This window comes from Pinus tabuliformis, chromosome 6, assembly GCF_031772625.1.
Source record: "Pinus tabuliformis cultivar Carrire ecotype Pingquan chromosome 6, CPIR1, whole genome shotgun sequence".
In the NCBI taxonomy this organism is placed as follows: domain Eukaryota; kingdom Viridiplantae; phylum Streptophyta; class Pinopsida; order Pinales; family Pinaceae; genus Pinus; species Pinus tabuliformis.
In genome coordinates, this window is record NC_142292.1 from 1,813,078,694 (window position 1) to 1,813,099,144 (window position 20,451).

Below are 20,451 nucleotides of genomic sequence, written 5' to 3' on the forward strand. Positions count from 1 at the left end.
TATAGCCTCCTCCCTATTCCGCGTGATTCATTTTCCCCATCAAGGGAAGATTATCACTATCGACCAGTTGTCCTTCTTTTCCTCTTCCTCCTCGGATGGCAATGTTCCGTATGTCAAGCACACTGGTGCTCCCTATTAGAGTGTGGGGGTAGGTATTTTTAAAGATTCTTACTTGATGGGAATTTTTCTGCTCCTACCTCATGTTGCCTCTATCAACATGATCTCGGTCAAATTTGACCCTTAGGTCATACCTTCACCAGATCTTGTTGATACCTAGGGCTAGGTTATGCCCCTTAGTCCTGCCGAAATCAATTATGTGGAGATTTTTTCGGCCTCAAGTTCCACATCCTCTGATTCTCCTATTTCGAAAACCTCTTTCGATACGTATTCTCAATCCCCATGGCTTGGTGCTTTGGAATCTCTTGACCCCTTAGCCGAGACTTTTCTTGCTGATGAAAGTATGAAGTAATTTCTATCGAGGAACCACCTTGGAATGATACTCATCATTGTTCCTCCTTCCTTCCTTGCCCGACGGTCATGTCTACCGGTCTCGAAGAGTTCTCTTCTCAGTTTCCTTCCCTCCAGCTTCTGCCATCGATCATGACTCATGAACTATGGTCAGAAGGAAATTTTGGTAATATTATCAAAACGATGCCGATTGATATTTCTGTCAAGCCTGGTATCGTTGAACATGTCCATATCGGGGTAACTTGTTCTCCAGATGAGATCAAGACCTATACTTGTCTGTTTCAAGAATTCTGTGATGTGTTTGCATGGTCCTATGAATAAATGCCTGGCATTGATGCTAGCATTGTTGTGCACGAAATACCAACTTATCCCCACGCGAAGCCTATTCTCCAATGGCTCCGCCCAGTGCACCCTAAGAAAGTCGCCGTTATCAAGGGTGAAGTTGAAAAACTTCTTAAAGCTGGATTCATCTATCCAATTGTTACGGGAAAATTTAGTGTCTTTTCGAACAACTAACCCCTAGACCTAGTAGCAAGTCTAGAACAACAGTTAAAGTAATTCCATTGCTTTTCCTATAGCTAACAGATAAAAGAAAGAGAAGCAAAAGTACCAACCAGTATCTTTTGCTCGATCCCTCTTCCCTTTGACTGCTTTTGCCACTCCCTTTCGTACTTAACTCGCTTGAAAAGTACCTGCACACAAGCCGAGACAGAAAACCATCAAAGCATACATATTGATCTATTAACCAAACACATTATATAATAAAAAATACAATGTACATTTCATAACACATGAATGGAAAAAGCAAAGAACTCTTTATTGATAGAAAGGAAGAATACAACCCATGGTAGATGCATGTCCGATTCACTGTCATCCTTGATGAGCCCCAAAAATGTACAATTATTTGGGCTCATTCAACCTCCTAATTTGGCTTAGTCCACCATTCTCATTTGTTTATTGCATGTTTTTGATTATTTTTATGTTAATAGAGTGAATTTGGTTAGTCATTATGCCAACAAGTCTAATGGGTGCTTTGTGTAGCCTTTTTGGTCAACTTGGAGACAAAATGGAAGGTCTTAATGAGCACTTGGCAGCCAAATTCGTGGGAGAACAAGCTAGAGGATTTGTAGGAAGGTGTCCCCCTCATTTATGGGCCCTTACCTCGAATTCTCCACCATCAGCTCGGAGTTCAAGGGCCACCGAATCAATCAGCACAAGGGCAGCCAAGCAAGTCAAGTAGGACTGCTGTTAACTCCAAGTCTTGGGCAGCCAAGTCCCTAACTTTTAGGAGAACTGTTGGGTCCTCAAATTGTATAAATAAGAAGGCTTGGGGCCTCATTTGGGTTAGCCAGTAGATAGTAGCTAGTTAGTCAATTCGGTTAGCCAATTAGTCTTTTTGTAAGCCAGTTTTGGCATGATGTTAGACTTTTTGATCATGAATAAAGGCAAGTAGATTTGGATCTAATTCTGAGCTTTTAAGGGAGCTATAGCTCTCAGGTTAGGGCCCAACCTGAGAGCAATAGACCTCCTCTTCCTTGTACTGTTACTTGTCTTTCCTTTCAGCATTTCATTTCGTTTTCTTTGCATGCACTGAAAAATACAGTTTGCTGATTCGAATTTCTCGTTGTGTTTTAGTAGGATAGTTTATTGGATCAAGTGCTTTCAGTAGTCTAGATTAGAATAGGAAGTTTGGCATTCATCAGAATTACAAGAAAAGGTTGAAAGGACCTCATTGCCATCTCTGTTTGGAGATTGGGGTGTAGTCTGTCCCAACCACACAAAAAACGCAGTCTTCTTACGTTCATGCAAGCTGCAACATAGTTACCTTAATCATAGATCCATCCATGCACTCTGATCTTAAGCATTACTTCTTCATTTCACTTCCATGCACGAGTTTCCTTCACAATTTACATTGCTGTTCATTGATTTTATATCATAGGTAGCATAGGTTAATGAGTTCTCATTTTTGGTGACATTCATAAGCAATTTGTTTCATTTACACTGCTCCATATCCTTCTACTTCCTTTTTCTTCTTCTTAACCTCTCCTAAAGCCATCTTCTCGACCTCTGTTCAGTTCGTTCACTTTCCAACTCTTTCATTGCCCACGTAGCTTCATTGTCTTGACCTTTCGTTGATCCCATCCTTCTATCCTACCAACCACTTCATGCACTCTTCCTCCACCATATTTCTCTGCCCCTGATCCATCACCAGCTCCATCTCCATCGTACCTATCCACCCATACCACTCCATCACTTCACCATCACCCAAAACTCCCACGGTAGGACATCCTGTAGAAATTCATAGACTTCCTGTAGAAATTCCTGAGTTTCCTGTAGGATCCCCTGCAGACATCCTGTAGGAGCCCACACACTCGGTTGCTGAGCATCTGAACGTGAGGAACCTCTGTGGACTGATGCTAAGGATCCCTGGGGACCTCTCCTAGCCTCCCTGACCTTTCCCAAGCTTTCCTTCCTTCTGCACCACCTCTGCACAACCAAACCCTAATAAGAACAAAACCACAATCACTCCATCCACTTAAAGAAAAAATACAAAAACATGTCTTTTTAGATGCAAGTAGCTTAGATTCATGCATTTCAACTTACTAGAAGTAATGGCATCAGTGGTAGAAGTTTCATTCACATTCTTTGCATCATAGAGGTTAGACTAGTCAGATTAGGGTTTACTAGGGTTTCTATGCTTTGTTGGCTTTCAGTTTCCTTTTTGCAAAGTAGGTTAACTTTCTTCGAGATAACTTTCATCCATCACTCATAAAGCTTCTTCTGAGAGCATATAGAAGTTGGCTTGAGCCCTAGCGGACTTGTGCCAGCTGACCAAGTGACAGCTGCGACAAGAGCTAGTACTTGTGCATACAGCACCGTCGCTTCCAAGTTTGTATGAACTACCGGGTTGATAAAATGAGAGATAGGAAGCCCCAGGAGTTGTAGCATTATTGCTACAATACTGGAGCTCACCATCATTTTGGCGCCGTTGCCGGGGAAGCGGCAGAGTATTGGTGATTGTTGCTATTCTTCTATTTTCTACTACAACCTTCTGCTCAGTAGTTTATTTCATTTTCATTCTGCAAAAGTAGCATAGACATTTCCTGCTTTCATAGATTAGTATTTCCTGCTTTCATAGATTAGTATTTCCTGCTTTCATAGATTAGCATTTCCTGCTTTCATAGATTAGCATTTCCTACTTTCCTAGATTAGCCTTTCAATTCCGCAATTTCAATTTTGCAAGCGTAGATTAGTATTTCAATTCTGCAAGCGTAGATTAGTATTTCAATTCTGCAAGCGTAGACTAGCCTTTCCATTCCTGCAATTTCATTTCATTTCATGCTTTGTAGGAGTAGAGATAAGTTAGAAAAATGATTGCACAACACCCCCACTGCTTCACACAGCCAAGATTCTCTCTTCTTCGATGGCTGTGATTGAAGAACCCCTGGGTGGACATCAAGGCATATTCAAAGAACCTCTAGGGGAGAAGAAGAAGAAACCATTCCTCTGGAGCAAATGGCTACAAGTAGAGATGTTGGGAGCAACATCTTGTCCAAAGATGAATTTGCAAATCAGCTGGAAGATTTCAAGAGTGATATGAGGCAGTTTCTTGCCATGCAACTGGATACCTTGCGGATCCAAAAGAAGCAAGAAGAAGCCAAGAGGGCTTTGGCCATTTTTTGTCCTAGATGCACTAGAAAGCATCCTAGGAACAAATGTCCATTGTACTCCATAGAAGTGTGTTTCATCTGTGAAGAATACCATCCTACAGATCAGTGCCCTTCCTTGCCCAGAATCAAAGCTGCATATCAAAGAGCCAAGGGAGCCACTGAATCACTCTATTACATGAACCAAAGTTGGCCGCATGGACCTAGATCTTACCAGCAGGAACTGCAAGGGATACCCGAGACCTATTATGACCCTTATCAAGCCACTTTTATGCCTTCTTGGGATCCCCCTGCTCATCCTTCCTGGTCTACACCTCCTCCTTGGTCATATCCTCCTTGTTCCTTCACAGATCCATATTATGCCCAACCAGTTGCTCATTCATTTCACTCTTATGCTCAACCACAGCCTCAGTGGAATGCACCTTATCAGGAGTGGAGGCCCCAGTACAACTCTCATCCCGCTCATTTTCCTCCACCACCTGCTCATCCACAACCATCGCCTCCTCCTCCACCAAGGCAACCCCAAATGCCTACCCAACCTCAATGCCACCCATCTCCTCAATTTCACACCTCCACTCAACTACCCATACCATTTCCAAAGCCATACAATGGAGCAGCTCAACCCAATTGCAAAGCTGAGGCACAACATGTGCAAATGACTCCTTTTGAGCTCAATGATCTTCACCAAAGCTCAGGAAGAGTGTTGCAAAAGAGAGAATCTATTGACAACATTGAAAGACCAAAGGAAAAAGAAGGTTCCAAAGAAGAGATCAAAGAACCATGGGCTGCACTTGATGAAGAGAAGAGATCAGAATCAGAGATCAAGAAAGCTTCCTCATGGTTACCATCAAATCTTCCATGTATTCAAGAGAAAGATCAACAAAAAGAGGAAGATCAGAAGGTCATAATAGAAGGTGACATGAAGAATGATCCAGATCAGCAAAAGAACCAAGGATATCAAAGCTATATTGAGATATGGTTTCAGAAGGTCACTAAGTTGCAGCAGTACTTTCTTCCTCAGCTATGTTTTGTACTTTCAAAGTCAGATCATTTTGTCTCTGAAAGTTGGATAGTTGTCAAAGCATGCATTCCGAGCCTTTACATCATCTTGTCTCTAATCTCGATGTGCACATGGCTCCATTGGAAGTATTCTTATACTTGAAAATAATTTTGTTTTTCAAGTAGGGTAGGGTAGGAAAAAAGGAAAAAAGAGAAAAAATGAAAATAAGAAGAAAAATAAAAATCTAAGGTGAAAACCTCCTTGGAGGCGCCTTAGATTGGCTCATTGATTGAAAACCTCCATGAGGCAGTCAATGGGTTGGGAAAAAAAGAGAAAAGGAAATAAGATCCCTGGGTGAAAACCTCCCTTGGAGGCGCCCAAGGCAGGCAATTAGGGTGAAAACCTCCATGAGGCGCCCTAGTTGTTTTTCAAAAAAGAGAAAAAAAGAAAAAGAAAAATAAAGCTAATCTCCATTGAATAATTTCATGTTGCAGCAATGACATTGCAGGTTAAAGAAGGACGTTTCATGACAGGAGGAGCACTCAAATCAAGGTCAAAGTAACTGTTCTTGTGCCTTCTACAGGAAGCTCTGTATTTCTACAGGAAACATCCTGTAGAACCTTTGGACGAGCCAAATCCAATTTCAAAAGTGAATCTAATGGTGGGAATCTGTTGATCAGGCCTACAAGCACTTGTGTGTCCATCCCGTGCCTTTATCCATCATTTTTTTCACCTCCTTGTGCTTCTCATTGTGCTTCTACAGGAACTTCCTGTAGAAATTGTGGGAAACTAGGCATGCATTTCAAAAAGTGGTTTGGCAAGCATGGTAGCTTCCTCAAGGGTTCAAAAGCCCTCATGCAATCTTCCAACTCCTCCTCCATCATCTCCATACCTGCATCGTAGCCAAAATTCATTTTGTCATACCATGCAACCAAAATGCAAAGTGCCTTGAAGCAAAAACACATAGAGCAGAATTTGTTTTTTCCATAACTTGAAAACCATGCATCCATTTGACAAACAGTTTTATGGGGAATTGTACAAGGTTGATGACAACATGCTTGAGCAGTTTCATGCAATTCCGGTGCATGGTTTCCAAGAAATCAGCCTCCATCACCATCAGCCATTTTTTCATTTTCTCCATAACCGTGCATCCGTTTCAAAACCTGTTTCATGGGGAGATGCACATGGGTGATAGTAACCTGCCCAAGCAGTTTCAGCCGATTCCGATGCACGGTTTCCGAGAAATCGACCTCTGGAATCTTCAGCCATTTTCCATTTTTCTCGAAATCCGTGCATCCATTGATCACGAATTTGCTATGGGATATGCATAATGATGGTAGGAACATGCTCACCGAGTTTCAGATCAATCTGATCTACCGTTTGGGAGAAATGGCAAAAAGAAGTTCTGGTTTTGTGACCATGCAGCAGCAGCAGCTTGAACGGGCAGAGTTGAACGTGGAAACGATTGCATGCAGCTCAGATCCGGCCAGAGGACACCTGCACAAGGAAAAGCAATCAAAAATCATTAGCCAAGCCTCATGCAATCAAAGGATCCAAGCATGCAGCAGCAAAATCAGAGCATGCAGCAGCAACACGCTTCACAATCAGCCGTTTAACTTGCAGGTACGTGACTAAACTTGTTCCTCTGTTTGCATGAATCTAATCTGAGCATTGCATGAATGAATGAGATGGTTAGGATTAAAAAAATCGGTGGCCAGCTAACTGGCCACCCACATCTAGTTCAACAGCGCTTGGTGGGTGAATGAGACACGTGCGCTCAGCCATCGCAGGAAGGAAATTGAAAACGGGTAGTGATGGACAGTTAGACTTCAGCGTGCTTGATGGATGAGATTAACAGCAGAGAATAACTAGTTAAACACTGCAGTGGAGACAACAGTTGCATGGGGCCAACGTGCACTTGGCCACTTCACTCGCTCACCAAAAATCACGTTGAAATTAAATGATGCTTGGCTGACTCTCACCACCCTCTGTTTAACTGCAGTCAACTGAAGCGCATGTCTACCACTTCCAGATCAATTAACCAATGATGCTCTACAAGATTTCTACCTGATTCCTTAGATTTCTGTCGTTTCATAAAAAAATTCTCACCTGTCACGCTCTACAGGCGTTTCTACAGGATGTCGTCTACAGGAAAGGCAGAGAACAGCTCTGCGGAAGGAAAACGCTGAAAGAATCAGTTGGCTTTGTGCAACACCTTCTTGATAAGTATGACAACATTATTAGCATGGCATTTAGCAATGATAAAACTTTCCAAAATGCTTTGAATTCATCATTTGAATTCTTTATGAATTTGAATACAATGTCACTAGAATATATTTCTTTGTTTGTCGATGATAACCGTCGGAAGGATCCAATGAAATCAGCGAAGAGCCTACTTTGGCCGTGCAAGTTCTCACAACAGGTTCATGGCCAACACAGCTAGGTGCATGTTGTAACCTGCCCACAGAAATCTGGGCTGTGTGTGAACTTAATGTTTCCACTTATCAGATGTGTATTCTAATGCTGTTTGAACAGGCAACAGATATCCTAGCTGCAGATCTGAAAAGGTAAATTGATATCTCTCAATGGGTATCTAAATTCCACGGTTGCAATCACAGTTTAGACACACATGGAGATCTAACCTTCAGGTAGACTTCATGGATATGATAAGGAAGCAACAGTGAGGATCTCAATGATATGTAATAATGGTGCAATAATGAGGACAACCTCAATCTCAGCGCTGGAAGTATGGGCATAACTACATTCATGGCAAGATCAAGATCTCAATGAAGCAGTGATGAATGATGATGAAAAATGTGACACTGTCACTTGGGTATTCTCACCATGCCTAGCAGCACAGTTCAAGAAGAAGGCACCTTCAGCCGCGCAGACCCAAACAGTGAGGACTGTTTCTACAGGAAGACAGAGACTGTTTCTACAGGAAGACAGAGGACTGTTTCTACAGGAAGCCAGCGAACAGTTTCTACAGGAAAGTTTGAAAAGAGGGAAGCCAAAGGAGAAATCGACCGAGATGCTAGCCAAGGAAGCCACCAGGGCTATCAAAGACAAGGAGAGATTGGTTGCTCAGAGGATGAGCAACACTTTCAGTAGGGGGGTGATGATGAGCCCCAAAAATGTACAATTATTTGGGCTCATTCAACCTCCTAATTTGGCTTAGTCCACCATTCTCATTTGTTTATTGCATGTTTTTGATTATTTTTATGTTAATAGAGTGAATTTGGTTAGTCATTATGCCAACAAGTCTAATGGGTGCTTTGTGTAGCCTTTTTGGTCAACTTGGAGACAAAATGGAAGGTCTTAATGAGCACTTGGCAGCCAAATTCGTGGGAGAACAAGCTAGAGGATTTGTAGGAAGGTGTCCCCCTCATTTATGGGCCCTTACCTCGAATTCTCCACCATCAGCTCGGAGTTCAAGGGCCATCGAATCAATCAGCACAAGGGCAGCCAAGCAAGTCAAGTAGGACTGCTGTTAACTCCAAGTCTTGGGCAGCCAAGTCCCTAACTTTTAGGAGGACTGTTGGGTCCTCAAATTGTATAAATAAGAAGGCTTGGGGCCTCATTTGGGTTAGCCAGTAGATAGTAGCTAGTTAGTCAATTCGGTTAGCCAATTAGTCTTTTTGTAAGCCAGTTTTGGCATGATGTTAGACTTTTTGATCATGAATAAAGGCAAGCAGATTTGGATCTAATTCTGAGCTTTTAAGGGAGCTATAGCTCTCAGGTTAGGGCCCAACCTGAGAGCAATAGACCTCCTCTTCCTTGTACTATTACTTGTCTTTCCTTTCAACATTTCATTTCATTTTCTTTGCATGCACTGAAAAATACAGTTTGCTGATTCGAATTTCTCGTTGTGTTTTAGTAGGATAGTTTATTGGATCAAGTGCTTTCAGTAGTCTAGATTAGAATAGGAAGTTTGGCATTCATCAGAATTACAAGAAAAGGTTGAAAGGACCTCACTGCCATCTCTGTTTGGAGATTGGGGTGTAGTCTGTCCCAACCACACAAAAAACGCAGTCTTCTTACGTTCATGCAAGCTGCAACATAGTTACCTTAATCATAGATCCATCCATGCACTCTGATCTTAAGCATTACTTCTTCATTTCACTTCCATGCACGAGTTTCCTTCACAATTTACATTGTTGTTCATTGATTTTATATCATAGGTAGCATAGGTTAATGAGTTCTCGTTTTTGGTGACATTCATAAGCAATTTGTTTCATTTACACTGCTCCATATCCTTCTACTTCCTTTTTCTTCTTCTTAACCTCTCCTAAAGCCATCTACTCGACCTCTGTTCAGTTCGTTCACTTTCCAACTCTTTCATTGCCCACGTAGCTTCATTGTCTTGACCTTTCGTTGATCCCATCCTTCTATCCACCAACCACTTCATGCACTCTTCCTCCACCATATTTCTCTGCCCCTGAGCCATCACCAGCTCCATCTCCATCGTACCTATCCACCCATACCACTCCATCACTTCACCATCACCCAAAACTCCCACGGTAGGACATCCTGTAGAAATTCATAGACTTCCTGTAGAAATTCCTGAGTTTCCTGTAGGATCCCCTGCAGACATCCTGTAGGAGCCCACACACTCGGTTGCTGAGCATCTGAACGTGAGGAACCTCTGTGGACTGATGCTAAGGATCCCTGGGGACCTCTCCTAGCCTCCCTGACCTTTCCCAAGCTTTCCTTCCTTCTGCACCACCTCTGCACAACCAAACCCTAATAAGAACAAAACCACAATCACTCCATCCACTTAAAGAAAAAATACAAAAACATGTCTTTTCAGATGCAAGTAGCTTAGATTCATGCATTTCAACTTACTAGAAGTAATGGCATTAGTGGTAGAAGTTTCATTCACATTCTTTGCATCATAGAGGTTAGACTAGTCAGATTAGGGTTTACTAGGGTTTCTATGCTTTGTTGGCTTTCAGTTTCCTTTTTGCAAAGTAGGTTAACTTTCTTCGAGATAGCTTTCGTCCATCACTCATAAAGCTTCTTCTGAGAGCATATAGAAGTTGGCTTGAGCCCTAGCGGACTTGTGCCAGCTGACCAAGTGACAGCTGCGACAAGAGCTAGTACTTGTGCATACAACACCGTCGCTTCCAAGTTTGTACGAACTACCGGGTTGATAAAATGAGAGATAGGAAGCCCCAGGAGTTGTAGCATTATTGCTACAATACTGGAGCTCACCAATCCTCCTAGCTTCAAACCCTTCTCTTCTCATAGAAACAACAATTTGACATGATAACATTGCTCTCTCTACTAATCTCATCAAAGCAGCATTTCCTTAGCTCAAGAAGTTCCAACCTAGACCAGCTAATGAGAACTTGGTCCTTTTATAGCTGAAAAGAGGAGGTTAGGCCATTAATGGCCCTCATGAATGCTTTTCCATATTTGGGAAGTGGTTCCATGGAGGAAGGGATAATGGATTAAGGTTCATTCATCTCCTTCCTCATCCAAAAGCGAGCCCAATCCCTCTATAAACATTTAGAAGCATCCATTGGATGAGGAATCCAATGGATTCATTTGAAAAATTTGATGGATCTCGCCCATCGCACGTGATACAAAGGCTAGGTGCTATGCATAGCACTCTGACAGTGTAGTGCTTGCCATTCATTGTAGCCAGATAGAAGGCCACCTGCGATGATCTCTTTAGGGACATTTTTTGGATGAATGGTGTCATGAAACTCTTGGGAAGCAAGCATGATGTAGGTTAACTTAATTAGGGAATGAAAACAACTGAATTAGGGGTTGATAGACCCTAATAATACAGATATGGAAGTTGGGGTTGATGTGCCCAAATTTTCCTGTAACACCGATCCCTCTTACAGATTGGGTGTCAAATATTGTTCTGGTGACGAAAAAACAAGGCACAATCCGGGTTTACGTTGATTATCGTGATCTCAATCGTGCCTGTCCTAAGGATAACTACCCCACTCCCTTCATTGATCAGATCATTGATGAATATGCTAGGAGTGAAATTTTTTCCTTTATGGACGGTTTTCCTGGTTACAACCAGATTAACATTGCACCGACCGATCAAGAAAAAACATATTTTGTCTGTTTGTGGGGTACGTTTGTGTACAAAAAGCTCCCTTTCAGCCTAAAAAATGTTGGGGCTACATTTTAGCGGGCGATGTCTTATGTGTTTCACGATATTCGCAACATCGTTCAACCTTACTTGGATGACCTTCCCGCTCATTCTCGTAAGTGCCAAGATCACCCTGACCATCTTTGGCAGATTTTTCTTCGCTATAGACACTACAACATTCGATTAAACCTGCATAAATGTGTTTTCTGCGTAGAATCCGGATGACTCCTCGGATTTATCATTTCCAAGGACGATATTCGCCTTGATCTGCTTAAAGTCGAGGCCATTGTAAATTTACCCCCTCCATCTTCATTGCACCAACTCCAGAGCCTGCAAGGAAAGGAAAATTTCCTCCGTCATTTCATACCCAATTATGTTGGGCTAGCTACAGGATTTACCCGGTTGCTCAAACAAGGAACACCCTTTGCCTAGGATGAGGTTTCCCAAAAGTCTTTTAATGACCTTAAGGCTGTCCTCGTAAATGCTCCTTTGCTGCATCCCCCAGATTATCATCGAGATTACTTCCTTTACCTAGCTGCAGCCCCTAGCACCATTGCTATGGTCTTGGTCCAAGATGACGACGAAGGCAACAAACATGTTATCTACTACCTTAGTTGTAATCTCCTCGACACTGAAACACATTATGCCCATGTCAAGAAGTTGGCTTTGGCTGCCATCCAAGCTGTTCAACGCTTTCGACACTACATCCTCTTACGCACTACTACTGTTATTTCTAATTGCAACCCCATGACCTACATCCTAACTCATCAGTTTCTGGGGGGCAAGTATTCTAAATGGATTGTCATCCTACAAGAACTTGATTTGGTATTTACTACCATGAAATCTAAGAAGTCACTAGTTTTCGCTGAGTTGATTTGTTCCCTTCCTTCTATGTCTCTCCCTACTGGTGCAGATGAACAACTTCCAGATGAGACTCTTTTCTTGATCATTACCCTTGACCCATGGTATGGTGATATCATCGTGTATCTCCAGACATCCACGTTCCAGTCCGAGTTGACTAAGGATGATCGCCAACAGATTCGGCATCACTCCCAACCCTACTGTCATTACCCACTCACTTACACCTACACCCACTCACCTACACCCTGTCATTACCATTGGTACTTTTGCCAAATGGGGCATCGATTATATGACATGTAACCCTCATTCGGCCGGGGGGTATGGTTATATTATCGTTGTTGTGGATTTTTTGACCAAATGGGTTGAAGCGATGCCTACATACTCTGCAGACAGTAAAACAATGACTCAATTCCTTTTCAATCATGTTATTTCCAAGTTAGACGTACCTCAAGCCATTGTCATAGACCATGGATCCCATTTACAAGATTACATGATGGCTGAGCTGACCTCCACGCTGGGTTTGTGCCACGATGGTTCAACCCCGTATTACCCTCAGGCCAATGGCCAAGTTGAAGCTGTGAACAAGGTTTTGGTTACAATGCTTCAGCGTACTATTGGGATGCACAAGTCAAATTGGCATCTCATGCTCTTTTTAGCTCTGTGGGCTTACCGAACCTCGACTAAAGATGCAACTGGTTTCACACCATTCCAACTTGTCTACGGTATGGAAGAAACATTGCTGATTGAATGCAAGATTCCTTCACTCAAGATAGCTATTGAACTTCTCCCCGAAACATCACCTTAGGAAGAGTGCCTCTTATATTTAGAATGACTGGATGAGACTCATCATCTCGCTTCTTTGGTTATCGAAGCACAAAAGAAACGAGTCAAGTCCCATTTTAATCAGTCGGCCTCCCCCTGCGCATTCTCTGAGGGTGATTTGGTTTTACTATACGACCAAGCTAATGATAAGCTGGGGGTAGGCAAGTTCGAGCCCATGTGGCATGGGCCCTACATTGTGAAATGTGTTTTGCAAAAAGGGGCCTATGAGCTTATCGATTATGAAGGCAATCCTTTGGACAAGCCCCGCAATGGAATTTACCTCAAGAAGTACTATGCTTAAGTCATCTTGCATGGTTGTGTACATTACTGTGTCATTCATTTTTGTATAATATGGTTTGGTGTGTTAGTTTTCAAACAACTTTCCTGTTTACTATGTTTTCCCTACTTTGCAGATGTCTATGACTCCCAACATTGGTTTCGCTGATGGTGCTTGCAGTAGTACCCGAAACCTATCATCTGCGGCATGGGCTATTTATGACCCTCACGGTGAGTTGATTGATCTTCAAGGTATCTGTTTAGGTTGCACAACTAACAACATTGCTGAATACAGTGCGGTCATCGAATTGTTGTTAAAAGCCATTGCTCTTGACATTCAAGAGTTGGTTGTCAACCTGGATTCACAACTTGTCGTCCTTCAACTCAACGGGCAATATTCTGTCAGAAACCCTCAAATATTGAGAATGTATCTCTGTATTCGTCTACTGGAAAGGCATTTTGATTACATTACATATCATCATATTCCTAGATGCATGAATACATTGACAGATGCATTAGCTAATTATGTGTTGGATATACATTTACGAAACATGTGAAAAGATAAAACAAATCATTTGTACCATAGTAAGAAAGAAAATACAACATATATATATATATATATATATATATATATATATATATATATATATATATATATATATATATATATATATATATATATATATGGTGATAATGTTTGATACATCAAAACCCCAAAAAATAATATGTGTGTCCAAAATAACATCGGTGGCTCACATGCCTCATATATCCGTGGCACGCAGGCCTAAAAAATGTAGAATGCTAGACCTAGGAACTAATAAGCATGGTGATCGTGGTAGCATGACACGGCTCGTGCAACACGAGTTTGTAATTCGCTGATCCGATCCGATACTCCCACCATGTGTCTTTGGTACTAGCAAGGAATGTCTGCCACCCGAGCATACTCTGGGATACCATGAGTCAACCCCTCAAGGTTCCTCGTGATCTCCTCCTCGTTGTCACTCCCCTCTTGATAAGGAGCGACAATATCAAACTAGCAGGCGACGTGCCTGGCTATTGGGGACATCCCAACAGGACGCTCTGGTCCAACATCTGCATTAACAAAACGAAATGTTATAAAAACAGATATATAAAAAACAATTAAAAATCACAAAATTAAAAAATTTATTTTTTACCTTCATCGTCAAAATCCTCTCCATCTGGCAACAACATGTTTGGATCTCCATGAAAGTTGGTGCCACTCTATGGCCAGTCCTCCATGATGATTAGCTATCATCGTAGCCATGAAAAGAAGGCGGGCCTGTACGACATGTGCTGGCCCCTAGTGATACTAGGCATCAAACAATTCCAACGGGCCATCCGTGGGTCGCGTGGCATCGAAGAATCTACCTCAGTCAACTGGCACTGGAATAGTGGCATTCGTTCCAAGAAAAAGGTCACTAGTATGGATCTGAAGCAAAATTGCTTCAGATTCCCCGCCTTAGATTTTGTCAACTGGCGTTTTATGTTGATATTCATGGCCTCCTCCCAATTGAAGATTGTCGGTGTTGTGCAGTCAATGGCATATAGGAATTTTGACTTATTAGTCTCATGCATTGCATGGGACCCCGCCACTCTGTTGATAGTCAACAGTAGCACTCTCAGTGTTAGATCTTGGATGGTGGCAATCTTAATCTTGCCACTCTTGGATTTGAGGGCCTTAGGGCAATGTTCGGCAAGCAACATGGATATGCTTTCCCCAATCGGTCGTGACCCATATAAGTTGATTGGTTCCCCTCTCCAGGACAGTCTTGTGATGAAATATATGTCTAAAGTTTCTAACTCCAGCTCCTGGTCACCAATGATGAATATTTCCCGATTTATGTCCTAGAGACTAATCAGGTACTGAAGTAGCTCAGGTTGGGCCTGCATCCCTGGTGTGAGAAAGAACTTGAGGAGCCCACAGTTCCTCAAAGAATTCAGGAAATTTGGATCATTCAGTGCCTGAGTGTCTAGATCTTCGTGCTCACATTCTTTCCAGTCTACCATTTTCGACGATTCTTTCCTGCAAAAACCATAGATTTGAGTCAATAATCATTTTTGGCCCATAAAATTCAGATTCCAACGGTGGTTTTGAGGGGAAATTGATTTTTTCCCTATTCACAACACAGACGTGCCTATTTTAAAAATAGTTGTGTCGATGGCACGATAGGCCGTTTTAATCACCCTCGGTCGGCGGGATTCCGTGCCCGGAAGTCGCGTCGATCAAGGGCATAAAACTTTTGAGAAATTCTCCCTCAAAAATCACAAAAAATGGTTAAAAAAAGGAATAAATGGTATGAAAATGAAGCTTAGGGCTTTGGCTCTTACTTGTAACCAGCGGCTCGGTGAATGACCTCCCAGATCTCCTGCAATCTGCTCCAGAACAATTAGGGAAAAAGTGGGTGAAAAGTATTTCAAAACAAGGTAAAATAGTAAATGGTAAAAAATATTTACTTTTCCTCCCTTTTATTTAGTTTTTCATGAAATATTAGGTTTTTAAAGTAATTTGACCTATTTTTCCTCAATAATTGGATAATGCACTTTACCTTTTTTGCGCAACAACAGGTGATGGATGTTCGACAATGATGCCAAGTCACGTTTCAACTCTTTTCTTGACTCATAAAACTCCTATGAAAAGATTGCCGAGTATTTTTCCCTTTTGACTCGTAAAAGAGAATAAAATGGGGGTTCTACTTTCAAGCTCTTTTCTGACCCTTTAAAAATGAAAAGATAGCCGAGCCCTTGTCATTTCGAACTCGTTAACGGATGCGAAACATTGTGCGCCCAATATACGTTTACCCCTTTTTAAGGCTAGGATGCACTATTTACGAAAAAGGTACTCCTTAACTGACATGGTCAAGCGGTTCTCTCAAGTATCATTTTCTACCTTTTTAGGCTCGAGAGATAGAAATGTATGAAAAGTGACCACGTGGAGTTTTCTTTTCTGTGTCTTTTTCAAACTCTTTAAACATGAAAAAGATACTAAGTTACACCTTTGTCGGACTCATTAAAATATTGAACGACATTGGATTCGTCACCATGATGAACATGAGCTTCTCCTTCCTAGGGCTTGTTAAAATTACTAGGTCAAATTCATCTGAAGGATGAACTTACAGTGCAAGCATATGTTATCCCCTTCAATCTTGTGATTAAAAATAATTGGGGTACTTGCTAGAAATGGTGGGGGAAAATTTGGAAATCTAATCAGTTGTGTCGGTAGCTCACTCTTGAACATGGAACTTTATGCTTCGTGTCGGGATGGGATATCCTCCTTTGTATCGTTGACATCCTTGGGTTGGGCTGTTCATTTTTTCCTTCCATTTGATCTATGCCACGTCATCCTGACCACCAATCCTATGGGTTGAAAAGTTGCCAAACTTCCAGTTGTGTCATTGATATGTTTAAGAGTTTTCCTTCTGCAGTTACACTTACCTCTGATTCTCTGTATCATCCAAAATCATTTTGCATCCCTTTGTCTATCGATAATGTGGGATACATTATGTCCCTCCTTCGACACAGTCACTTCCTGTCGAATTTAGCTCATCATCTGGGAAGTTGACCAAGAGACTCCCTTCCAGTACCTTAGAGCTTGCATGCCCTCATGGAAAGTTCTTCACACTCGACAACAAGTTCACATCATTGGATTTCGATCAAGTGATTTCACGAGTGTTCAAATTTAGTTACTCTATTCAAATTCTGTCGATTGTACTGATAGTACCTTGAAGACCATTGTCATTATTGGTGGTTTCTCTCACGCTTGTTAACAATTTACATCATTGACTGGTAATCAAGCGACTTTCTAGCATGTTCGACGTCAACACATCTATTCACATGTTAGAATTTGTACTTTGATCAGGTCATGTTGGAGTGCAAGACCCTGGGCTCAGATCACAAAAGTCCAGGTTGCGAAGTGATGTGACATGGTTATGTTGATATACATGTCTCTCTCAGATGGATAGTTGCGACCATACCATGAGTTATCATATGCGATCCTTCTCATTATAAGATGGCTGCGCCCATGCCTTGATCCTTTTACATGATCATTCTCTGGATGGAAATGTCCATGCCATGATTCATGTATAATTTGACAGAGTTTTCATTTATGTATATATATCTATACTTTCTTGCAAGTTTTCCAACGACAGACCCTGGTTCCCCGCACTAATTCATAAAGCATTTCATCCCTGACTCTAGTTCGGCCTTCACGCTTTAGGGGGCATCTGTTACACAACATTTTGTCACTGTCCCTATATTCCCCATTCCTTGATCCTGGAGGACCTCTACAGTGAACCCTACCAGCTTTCCCTTCATGGAGAAACTCCCATTTTGTCCCTTTTCATGAGTAAAACAATTCCTTTTTGCACCATTTCCCCAAAATCTTCTGTTTTTCCCAGTTTACAAGATTGGCACTAATGACCTTTGTCCTACTCACACTGATATGCAGGGATTAACACTGTCCCTAGCACCGACCAGAGTGACTGAGATTTGTTCCAGTTGTGCCGATCCTCTTATGGAATTTTTTTTAAATAAGGAGTTGAAGCTTCCAGCTCTAGAAGCTTCATAACAGAAGTCTGGTAAATGGTTTGGCCGGATGGGGTCGAGGATGTCAGTTTGGGCTCCTTTCCCCTATAAGGATGGAACTACATTAAGAGATAAGACCTTCTCCCATGTGAAGAGGAACCATCTCCCATCCATTCATGCTATATAAACCTCCATTTTTCCCAAGCACAAACTAGTGTTAATGTTGGTGTGCTAGTGCTAATTAAGTTTGGAGTAAACAACAAGCTATTCATAGTTGTAGCTCTCTAGTTGTGTGAGGGAGAAGTGTGAATTTGGTTTAGTATGAAGCCTAAAGGGAAGAGCCTTAAAACTATCATTGTTGAGGCCATCATGGAATGCTAACAGAAGTGTGTGGGAACCTGGTTTTGTTGGAGGAGAATAGCAACGTCAAGACAATGGTTGTAATCTCTTATTGATTTAATATATATGCAATTATCGATTGATTTCCTACATAATGTGTCATGTTAAATGTTTATGGCTTAATGTTTCTTGACTTGTTAAGTAGGTTGAATTACAATTTGTCTATTATCATGGTTGTTGTTTGCTGTTGTTTACTTGTTTCAGGTGTTTGAAGAAGGAAACGAGAGATAGCTGGAGCAAGCAAGCAAGGTCATCATCAAATGGGATAATCATACTAAGAGGTAGGCCCTATTAATTGGTTCTAACCTAAGGAAATCTTCCATAGAATGTATCGGTTGTGGTTAGACCCATTATCGGGCTAGAGGAAGTGTTTCTGTACACACTCATAATTTTATTTCACCACAAGCTCTTCCTTAGGTGGAGCGCTTGCCCTCGGGTTGCCCAACTTGTCTGCGGGTCGCTGATGCCCAACTGTGTCACTCAGCCTGCAGTCCGCCTAACTCGCAGCTCGTTTTTCCACCTGACTTGCCTTGACATTTTCCACTTGACCGCTTACTTGTTCGGCCTTCTAGGCAGGCACGCCCTGTGGTAGCTTGCCCTACAGCTTGTCTACCCAACTCGCCAGGTAGCCTCACCCTACCTGGTTCGCCCGCACCTAAAGTCTTCCTGCAGCCCGGTTCAATTTTCTGTTTTTCTCCCAAGTGCTGTGGCCCTCGGTCCGCCTGCACTTTCAGCCTATTTGTTTGCTTGTCCTCCTTTGCTTCCCAAGTAATGTGTGTGCTTGGATTATCTTGGATGAACTTCATGCCTATCTCCTCTAACTCATCCACTATATATACGTGTCCTCCAAGGAGTAAGGTGGGTCGGCCTGCCCAGGCCGACCATGTATTTCGTCCACCAAAATACCAAAGGTCGCGTCGGTACACCCAAATTGTTGCTCCACACGTCAGCCCACCAACTCGTTCGGTTTTTTGACACTTCCTATAAATTCATCACACTTTCCCATACTTAGATGATTTTTTGATTTCCATCTTTTTGACTCTCCCATTGGCTTGTCGCAACTCATCGTCACATGTTTTCTAGGGCACGTTTAACCGAATGACCCACTCACCACACATGATAGCTCATCGCCTTTAACCGGAGATATGCCACCGCTTCACCCACTCGTCACACATCTCAGATCATGGGTGTGACACCTATAGTGTCGATTAGAGTGTGTCCTACTTTGTGTGATTGAGGGAAGGAGATAATTCTCAAAGAAAATAAATCACATACATAAAACAAAGTGAAAATAAAATGATTACTTTCCCTTTTAATTTTAGCCTATGTGATCAATCAAACATAAAATGTTTTCATTTGTTTCTGTGTATGATAAAAAATCCTATGAAGACCTATTCATCCTTGCCACTCTCAAAGTAACTGCGCCTTGTGAAGATATCTTTTAATCGGTCATGGGGCAATGTTCCAATATAACTGGCGATGCATTCTAGCAGCCAAAGAATCGACCAAGGTAATGGATGAGGCTTTGGTGCTGCTCACACCTCCACCTATAGGGATGGATGCCCTAGATTTTGGCCACTAAAGTACCTTCATCCCATGTGAGCATTCAAGTATTTAGCTTCTTGGTTGTTAGTTACTAGTACCGAGCATTAGACGGGTCGTAGCCCCAAATAGTACTGCACGCATTGGACCTAAGCAGAACCCCCTCTAAGTCGGGTCTTTGCCATGCTCAGGTATTCTTTTCTGTGGGATGATTGAAGGATTTAAAGCTCCCTAAAAAGCCATCTATTATGTCTCAAAGATGTAACATGACCATGGCGGCTTATGGGATGCCTACCCCTAATGATCGAAAACTGAACTATAAATTCTTTTGTGGCCCTTGTGGGGAATTTAGTTGGTTCATGTTATGGTTGCTTTTATGTGTCTTACTTTTCTTTAGGGTGTGAGATGTAAGGAAAAATAAACTAAGTATCAAAAGCTCCAGAAATTGGATGCCTTCTAATACAATGTTTATAGAGGCTTAGTGTGTGATGTGTAATTCTATGCAAGTTATCAAGTGAGCATGCAAAATGTGATAGGATGTGAATATTTGGTGATCCATTTCAATATCCTCCTAATTACACTAGATTTCAAATGTTCCTTGCATGAAAAAGAAATGATATGTGGATAATGGATCGCTTACTCTTTCTCCTATTACACTAAGTATGACTAAAGGGAGATGGAAAACACAAGTACGTTAAGAAGGCTTTCATATGCTAGCCCAAGTTCGCCTAAAAGACAAAGGGAAGCAAAGATTACTT